Source organism: Oncorhynchus nerka, linkage group LG3 (genome assembly GCF_034236695.1).
Source record: "Oncorhynchus nerka isolate Pitt River linkage group LG3, Oner_Uvic_2.0, whole genome shotgun sequence".
In the NCBI taxonomy this organism is placed as follows: Eukaryota; Metazoa; Chordata; class Actinopteri; order Salmoniformes; family Salmonidae; genus Oncorhynchus; species Oncorhynchus nerka.
Genome location: NC_088398.1, coordinates 10,953,883 through 10,965,880, shown reverse-complemented (window position 1 = coordinate 10,965,880; position 11,998 = coordinate 10,953,883). Strand labels below are relative to the sequence as shown.

At 41.5% G+C, this 11,998-nt stretch overlaps 1 long non-coding RNA gene across 1 annotated transcript; it reads left to right on the top strand.

Moving 5' to 3' along the window:
• The first annotated feature begins 9,507 nt into the window (after positions 1-9,507).
• LOC115114497 (uncharacterized) lies at positions 9,508-11,478 on the top strand. Its single transcript, XR_003861246.1, has 3 exons — positions 9,508-9,585; positions 9,785-10,563; positions 10,983-11,478. It is a non-coding gene; the product is annotated as an uncharacterized LOC115114497 (long non-coding RNA).
• Positions 11,479-11,998: the final 520 nt, after the last annotated feature.

Here is an 11,998-nt window from a genome sequence, read left to right as displayed (position 1 = left end):
AATGGCGAATGACCCTCTTTATGCCGGAGTTTACTACATGGGTTGGTCTTCCAAACACATAACCATTACATATTGCCGTTTACCTCAGCTCATTGGCTATCGAACAAGCTAGATTTCAAGACGATCAGTGGTCATTGGGTTAAAATACAGTCAATCAACGAAACAGCGGTCATATCATTGGTGCACAATGATGTCATTACTTGTTGTCTTCAAATCGGTTTCTTTCAGTCAATACGTTCCGCGAAATGACCCATCACGTTTGGTTGTGTTACAAACAACCAGTTGATTGCAATGAAACCAAACATGACTGGAAAAGTCACGTTTAGTATGTGTATTTACATCGAATGTGTCTTTGAAAATTGAATGAGACGGAATTCACGACACAAGCGGTTCACAAAATGTTTCGTGTTAGGCTATAAAAATTGATTTGATCAAACAAAAGACCATTCATTGTGTAACAACGAGCATTGGGATTGCAAACAGAGGAAGATCGTCAAAGGTAAACTATTTATTTTATTGCAGTTTGTGACATTGTTACTCCTGTGCTGGTTGAAAGTTCTTTTTTTTATGGGGCTCTGTCCTCAGATCCTTTTTTAAATCTGACAACGCAGTTGGATTAGCAAGATTCTAGGCTTTCGAAACATGTGAGACACTTGTATTTTGATGAATGTTTAATATGACTATTTATGTAGCGATCACCGTCTGTTGTTGAATTGAATCCCGCTAACGGGTTCGGTGCGGAGAGAAGTTAAGCAGAGAGCTCTTTACCATTACTAAGCTCCAATACTAAGCTCCTATTATAAATGTCATGACGTTGCCCTCTTTGGACACAGCAAGCACAATCCCCCTACTTCTGCACCCTCCCCCTCTCGCTCTCTCCTATACTCAGGCTGCTGTGGTCAGAGTAAATTCCTGGAGGAGATTCTTCCTCATGGCCAGACAGTACAGAGAGAGTGAGTTTTCATAGAGAGAACAAAGGAATTTCTTCCACCTCACAGAACTTGACAACCGAAAAATATTCATGTTCTGGAGAATGTACAAAAGATTGGTGAAGTAACGAGCTACGAACTGGTCCATTTGGAACAATTTTGTGAAACTCATGAGAGACAATACAGCCACCTTACCATAACCCTGTTTATACAGGTGTCTCAGTTATGAGGCTTCATGAGAGACAATAAAATATATGTTCGATAATATATCAACCGAGTGTGTAGCTTTTTCCATAACAGCGGGAGGAACAATGGCCGGTTTACTCAATTGTGCACTAACTCACTCTGAGAGCCCCCACCTCTCCACGTACGCAATATGATCCTTCATACTCATTTTTCAAAATAAAAGCCTGAAACTATGTCTAAAGACTGTTGACACCTTAGGGAAGCCAGAGAAAAAGGAATCTGGCTGATATCCCTTTAAATGGAGGACAGGCACGCATAGGAACACAGACATTTCAAAATGAGAGGCTCTTCCTGATTGGATTATCTTCAGGCTTTCGCCTGCAGTATTAGCTATGTTATACCCACAGACAATATTTTTTTTTACAGTTTTTGAAACTTTAGTGTGTTTTCTATCCTAATCTGTCAATTATATGCATATTCTAGCATCTGGTCATGAGAAATATGCTGTTTACTTTGGGAACGTTATTTTTCCAAACATAAAAATAGTGCACCCTAGCTTCAAGAGGTTAAGGTTTGAGTAGAGACCAGCTTACCTCGATAACCACGAGAGGGCTAAGGTTGCAGACCATGCATTTCTCTTGCTGAATTCTTAACCATTGTAACGGTCGTCGTCTGATGAGGAAGAATTGGACCCGCGCAGCGTGGTAAGTGTTCATGACTTTTATTAAACTGAACACTGAAACAAAAATAACAAAGTGCAAACCGAAACAGTCCTGTCAGGTGCAGAACACTAAACAGAAAACGACTACCCACAAAACATAGGTGGGGAAAAGCTACCTAAGTATGGTTCCCAATCAGAGACAACGATAGTCAGCTGTCCCTGATTGAGAACCATACCCGGCCAAAACAAAGAAATACAAAACCTAGAAAAAGGAACATAGAATGCCCACCCCAAATCACACCCTGACCAAACCAAAATAGAGACATAAAATGTTCTCTAAGGTCAGGGTGTGACAACCATACCACGTGGTTAATCTCTTAGACAAATCTTTGATACTAATTACTGCAGCTAGGAATTATGTACCCGTGAATGCGAGGACCGACAACCGCCAAAACATCTATTCTATAACGACATTAATGAATGTTACTCTGAACTATCCATTCTAACCACAGCAGAGAGAGAGAGAGAGAGGGCAGGCAAACTCTCCAACAGAAACAAACTTTTCAACAGAGATCCTGACGACACACTGAGCGTAAATATATATATTGATTGCAATTAGTCCCGAATGAGTGAGCGTTCATGTACAAAGGATTAGCATTTCAATTGTTATAATTATCAACTTTATAGGGTCTTATCTCAGTCGACCCCCACTTCCCTTTTGTCCACCAAGCCTCGATACCGGTTTATCCCACTTGGGAAACTCCGCTATCATTTCCTTGTAACAATCTACTGTGTGTTTATGCATTTCTGTGAATTACTTAGTTAGTAAATAAATCATTTAAGACAATTGATGTATGGATGACTCATAGTGAAGACTGGGTTCGTGCAGATAACCACAATTTACGGCATTTGGAATGAGACTAACGTGAGGTGAAGAATAATTCATTAATTCGAAGGCTAATTGATCAGATATTAAAATATCTGAAAGATGTAATCTGAATATTTGGTGCCCCGACATCCTAGTTAATTACAGTTACATGATTAATTAGTTTAATCGCGTAATAACAATTACAGAGAGTTATTTGATAAAATAAGTCTTCAGTTTTAATGATGCCAAAGACATGACATAAAGCTACAAATAATTATATAGGTACATTACTAGATCCTGCAAACACTTTTCCCTCACACATCCATAAGCAGTTTCCTTCCTGTCCTGCAGCTCAGTTCAAAAGGATGACTGTATCTTATGATGTGTCTGGGTGGTTTAATGCATCCTCCACAGCATAATTATTCATTTGACCATGTTTAAAGAGATATTAACTGTCTGATTTGTTATTGTTACCCATCTACCAATCACTGCCCTTTGTTATGAGGCTTTTGAAAATCTCCCTGGTCTTTCCAGTTGAATCTGTGATTTAAATGTAATACCTGACTGAGGGACTTTACAGATTTTCTACGTGGGACAGAGGGAAGGGTAGTCATTCAAACATCATGTTAACCCCTATTATTTGACAGTGAGCCCATATACAGTCTGAAGTTTACATACACCTTAGCCGAATACATTTAAACTCAGTTTCTCAAAATTCCGGGCATTTAATCCTAGTAAACATTCCCGGTCTTAGGTCAATTATGATCACAACTTTATTTTAAGAATGTGTAATGTCAGAATAATAGTAGAGAGAATTATTTATTTCAGCTTTTATTTCTTTCATCACATTCCCAGTGGGTCAGAAGTTTATATACACTCAATTAGTATTTGGTAGAATTGCCTTTAAATTGTTTAACTTGGGTCAAACATTTCGGGCAGCCTTCCACAAGCGTCCCACAATAAGTTGGGTGAATTTTGTCCCATTCCTCCTGACAGAGCTGGTGTAACTGAGTCAGGTATGTAGGCCTCCTTGCTTGCACATATATCCACATAATTTTCCTACCTCATGATGCCATCTATTTTCTGAAGTGCACCAGTCCTTCCTGCAGCAAAGCACACCCACAACATGATGCTGCCATCCCCGTGCTTCACGGTTGGTGAACGGTTGGATGGTGTTCTTCGGCTTGCAAGCATCTCCCTTTTTCCTCCAAACATAATGATGGTCATTATGGCCAAACTGGTCTGATGAAACAAAAATAGAACTGAGGACATTTCTCTAAAAAGTCTGATCTTTGTCCCCATGTGCAGTTGCAAACCGTAGTCTGGCTTTTTTTTAATGGCGGTTTTGGAGCAGTGGCTTCTTCCTTGTTAAGAGGCCTTTAAAGTTATGTCGATATTGGACTTGTTTTACTGTGGATATAGATACTTTTGTACCTGTTTCCTCCAGCATCTTCGCAAGGTCCTTTGCTGCTGTTCTGGGATTGATTTGCACTTTTCGCACCAAAGTACGCTCATCTCTAGGAGACAGAACGCGTCTCCTTTCTGAGCGGTATGATGGCTGCGTGGTCCCATGGTGTTTATATTTGCGTACTATTGTGACGGCTTTGGTGTCACCCTCCATGCCTCTCAGGGTGTTCCCCAGACCGAGGTAGTGTGGAATGGTGTGATGTGTCATGACCACTATGGAGTTGGACAGCAGGGGGCGCTATGAGCTGGAGAGTGAAGTGACCCTGTGGTTGAACAGTACTCTGTCTGTTACAGCCGAGCTGAGACTGAGGGTTCTGGACCAGAGTTTCACCAAGTCTCTCACACTCCACCCAACACCAGATACAATATCAGGGTGTTATGGTTTGTTCTTTGACTCAATGTTGTTTTCAGATCCTTTATTTACAATTATTTTTTACGATTGGATATTTTTTATCAAATCTTTGTTTTATTCTTCTGGTGCAGTATACCTAACTGAGTCCATTGAGATGTGATACTATACTTGCGCTAAATGATTCAGGGGAGCTGCAGGTCTCAGAAGGTGATGTTATTGTGCGAAGCTAAGCTGACTGCAGCTCGCTCCACCACCACATCCACCCCCTTTAACCATGTCCTTCTCCAAAGCAAGCTGTGAGTGTTGTTCACAATAATCTACTACAGTTCATAAAACACTAGAGGGGAATGTTGCTTATTTCTGTGACTGAGGTTGAGTGTTCCTTCTTCTCTCCTACCTTCCACAGTGTGCTGTGTGATGCCTGCTGAGCAGAGGAGCAGAATGTTAATATATCCCCTGCTGCTAGTGCTGCCGCGATTTGGTTCTCCTCTTATCCAGGAAGCAGGAGACCAAAAAGGATAAAAAACAGAAGAATGGCCTTCAGTCCATGGTCACTCAAGGTTTTATGCCTGAGCAATTATCATTGCTTGTATCATACTAAATGGAATGTCTCGGATATACGTGCAGAATAATTCTAAATGCTCTGAGACCAGGTTGAATGTGCCACCTTCATAAAGCAAGGACTTCCTTACAGGATGCTAGGCAAAGGTATTGAACAGGAATATGTGGTGGTGAATGTGTGGTTGAGAGGACAGGTACTAGTGCTAGTGAACTATTATAATCCCTGTCAGATATTGGACCTGGAAGTGCTGGAGAGGGTGGAGGGCCAGGATAGATGTAAGGTTATGTGGTGTGGGGATTTTGGCCAAATGATGGAAAATCTGATGGAAAAGAAAGATATGGTGTGTCCGAATGATGGCCGAGGGACCATGACTGATGGAGCCACAGGGAAAGAGTCTGCCTTGGACCTCACTCTGGTATCTAGTGCGATGGCAGGAATCTGTGAGTGGGAGGTATGGGAGGAGTCGACAGTAGGGAGTGATCATTACTCAATAGTATACACAGTAGACCGGAGGGAGGAGGAAGTGTCAGTGGATGGAGTAGGCAGGTGAGTGTTTGGAAGGGCGAAGTGGGATCAGTTTCAGGAGCTGAGTGAGCAGGTAATGGCTCAGATGGATATGAGAGGGGATGTGGATAGTTTGAATAACTGGGTGAGAACAGCATTAGTGGGGGCAGCTACTGTTGCTAATCCTAAGAGTTCAGGGAGTAAGAAAGCAGTCCCATGCTGGACGGAGGAGTGTGGAGCGTTGGTGAGGAGTAAGAAGGAAGCAGTAGAAGTACCAATCCGGAAGCCAGGGAAGGGCCCAATGAGGCCAACAAGCTATCGGCCAGTAGCTTTAACATCACATGTATGTAAGATTATGGAACGTATGATTACGGAGAAGCCAAATTACTTCCTGGAGAGCAGGGGGCTAGTATCACCACATCAGAGTGGGTTCAGGAAAGGTGTGGGAACTATGGACCCAGTGCTCTGCTTAGAAGCAGAGGTCAGTAAGGCTCAGGTGAACAAGGAGATTGTTGTTGCTGTCTTTTTTGATGTGGAGAAGGCGTATGATATGATGTGGAAGGATGAGTTGTTAATCAAGATTGATATTATGGGGATAGGAGGAAATACGTACACCTGGATAAAGGATTTCCTGTTTGGAAGGTCTATCCAGGTGAGGGTGGGGATGTCTCATCAGGCTACCATCAGCTACCTAGTGGATAACGGAACACCACATGGGAGCGTGATTAGTCCTCTGTTGTTGTCAATCATGATCAATTATGTTTACTCTCAGGTATAGCCGGATATTGGGAGGTTGTTATTTGCAGATGATGGGGCCTTATGGAAGAGGGGAAGAAATGTGTCATACATAGTCAGGAAGGTACAGAAAGCAATTGATGAGGTAGAGCAGTGGGCATTAATGTGGGGATTCAGGTTCTCTGTAGAGAACTCAGATAGTGTTCTTTACCAGGAGGAAGGAGGGAGATGAGGTATGCTTGAGGTTAAACTTGGAGAGGGTGGGGGCCTTCATGTTCCTTGGGGTATATGTTGACACTAGACTGACTTGGGGAGAACACATAGAGAGAGTGGTGGGAAAGTGTAAGAAGGTGCTAAATGTGATGCGCTGTCTGATGGGGAAGGAGTGGGGGGCTGGGCATTCCTCATTTAGGACCATGTATGTTGCATTGATCCAATCTGTAATAGACTATGGCAGTATAGCATATGGTTCGGCAGCCCGGACCTCATTGGAAAGACTAGATGTTATGCAGGGGCAAGGACTCAGAGTATACAGTGGGGCGTTTCGGACGTCCCCTGTGGCTGCACTACAGGTGGAGATGGGGGATATGCCATTGCAGATTAGAAGACAGCAGCTGGCAATTAATTATTGGATCAACCTACAGGGACATGTTGTGTCTCATCCTGCGTAATGGATTTTACAGGCTTGCTGGCAACTTGAACGAAGAATGAACATGAGTTTTGGGTGGGTGGGTAATACCCAGGCAAAGGAGATGGGACTGTATGGAAGAAATTTAGTCCAACGGTTACTATTCCTGTAAATCCAGCATGGCTACTCCCGCCTCCAGTAGTTGATTTAGAAGTGTTGGAGAGACTACAGAAAGATAGGGAGGATGTGTTTAAGAGATTTGTTTAAGAGACATACGCCTGTATACAGTGTATCAGGATTTTGTGGCAATTTACACAGATGGTTCAAAAGATCCAAGGATAAAACATACTGGGTCAGCATTTGTAGTGCAGGAATGTGGGGTGGAAGTCAGGAAATCTGGCTGTATATACGGCAGAGCTGATGGCCATACTGTTGGCCTTTCAGTGGGTGGAGGAAGTCAAGCCAGACACAGTAGTTATTTGCTCTGATTCATGGGCAGTGTTAATGAGTCTACAGTCATTTAGCTCACGTAGCAGATAATTCCTGCTTCATGAGGTGTTACAAACCCATGGCAGGATTAGACAGATGGGTATAAAGATAATATTTACTTGGGTCCCAGCCCATGTGGGGGTGGAGGGGAACGTGGCAGTTGATGTACTGGCTAAATAAGCACTTAGTAGTGGGGATGTTGTGGTTTCAATGTGCAAGGCAGAGGCAAAAAGCCTGATATGGATAGTGATGGTGCAGAGTTGTCAGGATCAGTGGAATAGAGATATTAAGGGCAGGCATTTATTTCAAGTACAGAGGAAAGTCGGGGAGGGAAGGGACAGAAAGGAAGGGACAGAAGAGCTGGGGTCTTTCAGCATGACAATGATCCCAAACACACCGCCCGGGCAACGAAGGAGTGGCTTCGTAAGAAGCATTTCAAGGTCCTGGAGTGGCCTAGCCAGTCTCCAGATCTCAAACCCATAGAAAATCTTTGGAGGGAGTTGAATGTCTGTGTTGCCCAGCAACAGCCCCCAAACATCACTGCTCTAGAGGAGATCTGCATGGAGGAATGGGCCAAAATACCAGCAACAGTGTGTGAAAACCTTGTAAAGACTTACAGAACATTTTTGACCCCTGTCATTGCCAACAAAGGGTATATAACAAAGTATTGATAAGACACATACGTCTAAGTTTGACCCAAAGGGTATACAACAAAGTCATGAGATAAACTTTTGTTATTGACCAAATACTTATTTTCCACCACAATTTGCAAATAAATTCATTAAAGATCCTACAATGTGATTTTCTGGATTTTTTTCCTCATTTTGTCTGTCATAGTTGAAGTGTACCTATGATGAAAATTACAGGCCTCTCTCATCTTTTTAAGTGGGAGAACTTGCACAATTGGTGGCTGACTAAATACTTTTTTGCCCCTCTGTATATGTTATAATAACACTTACAACAATACTGAATGAACAATTATATTTTTATTTTAACTTAATATAATACATAAATAAAATCTATTTAGTCAAAAATAAATAATGAAACATGCTCAATTTGGTTTAAATAATGCAAAAACACAGTGTTGGAGAAGAAAGTAAAAGTGCAATATGTGCTATGTAAAAAATAAAGTGTGAATGAATGCTTATGAGCCTGCTGCTGCCTATCACCGCTCAGTCAGACTGCTCTATCAAATATCAAATCATATACTTAATTATAATAAACACAGAAATACGAGCCTATGGTAAAATACGGAAACTATCATTTAGAAAACAACACTTTTATTATTTCTTTGAAATACGGGACCGTTCCATATTTTATCGAAAGGGTGGCAATCCGAAGTCTAAATATTGCTGTTACATTGCACAACCTTCAATGTTATGTCATAATTACGTAAAATGGCAAATTAGTTCGCAACGAGCCAGGTGGCCCAAACTGTTGCATATACCCTGACTCTGCTTGCACTGAATGCAAGAGAAATTACACAATTTCCCGTGTTAATATTGCCTGCTAACATGAATTTCTTTTAACTAAATATGCAGGTTTAAAAATATATACTTCTGTGTATTGATTTTAACAAAGGCATTGATGTTTTTTGTTAGGTACATTTTGTGCAAAGATTGTGCTTTTTTTCCGCAATGCGCTTTTGTTAAATCGTCACCCGTTTGGCGAAGTTGAAGTAGGCTGTGATTCGATGGTAAATTAACAGGCACCGCATTGATTATATGCAACGCAGGACAAGCAAGATAAACTAGTAATATCATCAACCATGTGTAGTAACTAGTGATTATGTGAAAATTGATTGTTTTTCATAAGATAAGTTTAATGCTACCTAGCAACTTACCTTGGCTCCTTGCTGCACTCGCGTAACAGGTGGTCAGCTTGCCACGCAGTTTCCTCGTGGATTGCAATGTATTCGGCCATAATCAATTGTTATGAAAACTTGAAATCTGTCCTAATTAATTGGGCTGTGTCGATTAATCGGTCAACCTCTAATCATGACTCTTGGTCCATCTGACTGAGACAGGTATAACCATGCATGGTGTAACTCATTATTATTACTCACTATTATTTTCAATATATGGATGTGATTTCCACTGTTTTCCCACATATAAGCTTTCTTTTTACAGGTCCACTCAAAAGCATGCGGGATGAAAAGACAATTCTCATCTCACAGCTTCTTCCGATTTCATTGCTTTTATCAGGTAGATAGTTATCATATTCCATCTTCTTATCATGTGTTCATTTGTATACGAACATTTAGTAAAGCATCATTTAGAATGCTGGTTTTACAACAACCGTCACTATGAAGCACAACAGTATCACAGTATCTTTGGTGATCAAATACAAGATAATTTAAGTTTCTCCCTAATCTATGGCTGTATTGTCTGTCTCCTTCCTTAGTCATTATTGAGGTTCAGTTTCCTGTTCCACCTATGGGAGTGGCAGGTCCGGGCAGTGACATCACCCTTAGATGCTTTTTCTCTTCGTCTAAAAACCTGAACCTCAACCAACTGGTCATCAACTGGCAGCGTGGAGAATCAATGGTGGTCCACAGCTATTACCATGGAAGAGATCAGCTGGACAGAGTGTTGTTTACAAAGGATGCACTCATCTGTTTGAAGACCAGCTCGCTGTGGGAAATGTCTCACTTAGACTGAGTGGTGTGCAGCCGAGTGACCAGGGCCCATACACTTGTGATATGACAGATGAACAGGCTAGCACCCTGGAAAAGCTACTACTTTTAGTGAGATGTTAGAGAGTGTATTTTTGTCTGTTCAGGTTTTTTCAGGAATCTTTTGTCATTGGGGGATTAAGGGACATAAAAGTATTAAGCAATCTGCACAAAAGTATTAAGCTATCGGCCTAAAGCCCTTTGCACCCCTGGCCCCCTACAAGAATCCACAGCTCAGCTGTCTGTACAGTCATCCTGTGACAGCTTCATCATCACCCTCACCTCTCCCAGGGTTTCCCCCAGCCTGATGTGTGGTAGATGGACTCCATTGGAGGAGACATCTCCAATTAGAGCCACGGCCGTATCGGTCTGGACAGCAGGGGACGCTATGAGGTCCACAGCTCCATGGAGGTCAGGCCAAACAGTACACTCACCATCATTGCTGAAATGAGACTGGAGGATCTCAATCAAAGCTTCACCCGCTCGATCACCCTCCACCCACTTCCAGGTAAAGGTGCGACCTACCAACAGGTTTAAGGGTAGAGCAATGTGACCAAGTATGGATCACTGATTTAGTGATGAAATATTAAACCATTTCACAATCACTAATGGCTAAAACCTGACAAGAGGTTACCCTTACAAAAATTCTGCAATGTATGAATTCTAGACAACATTTGTAGTCAAACACCCATCCTAAATATGGATTTGACATTTCACTTTGAGGGCAAATGAGTCATATGAGCATTGTGTATAGATGTACTGCATGCAAGAATAACACCATTGTAGAGTGCAACTTTCCATGACAGGAACTGTTTACAATGCCCTCAATGAAAGGTTCAGTGACCAGGCAGTACTACTAGAGGAACAGGTCTTTGGGATGTGAAGCTGAAAGCCTGTCTCTTTCTCTCTTCTCCTCCTCTTCAACAGAATGCTGTGAGGTGCCACTTGCAACTGGCGGCAGACCGGCTTTAGTATTATTAGGGATAGTTAGCAGCATTAGCAATGCCACTATTATTAGGGATAGTTAGCAGCATTAGCAATGCCACTCATATTGTACATCAGACGCCTGAAACACACCAACACCAGCTGGTCCCACATGACTATACAACAGGACAAGATGAGGCTCATGAAATAGAGACTTGATACATCATGAACAAAAATTAGTTATAAAAGTCTAAGCTTACAGGACTGTTTCAATGTCACAAATATAGGTGTGTGTGTTGCTGCCTTCTGAAATATTTCCACTCCCTATTGGTAATGTATTATAGAGTACTGCTTACAGTAGACTTTGCTACTCTCTGCAGCCCTATGTAATCCAGACTACTTTGTTTTTTGGGGGATGCGAAGGGTGGCTACTTTGAAGAATCTCAAATAAAAATATATTTTGATTTAATTAAAACTTTTTTTTAGTTACGGCATGATTTCATACAGTGTTATTTCATAATTTTGATGTCTTCACTATTATGCTACAATGTAGAAAATAGTACAAATAAAGAAAAACCTTTGAATGAGTTGGTGTGTCCAAACATTTGACTGGTACTGTACATTTTGTCCAATGTTACTGTCAAAGCTGGCCTGGTAACAACAACTGGGAAAAGTACTATCCACCTTACAGTTGGGCTGGTTGAAAAGTTGATGCTACATGCCGTTGTGGATGTAACTGCAACTTCTGGGGCATATTACATAAATATTTCACGTTATTACATGGTACTTGGTGTCACTCTGTGAGACAGTTCATTACATTACCAATTTACTGTTGCTGCAACGCAGGCATTTTGAAAAGCAACTGTTCAACCAGCATATCAACCAATAGTTGTTACAAGCTGTTGCAACAAGACATGTTTGACTAACCTTGAGTCACCCACAGAAGGTACATATACAAATACAACACACTTACTCCTTCATCACCACCTTAAGTATATTTGTTTTATAAAGCCGTATGT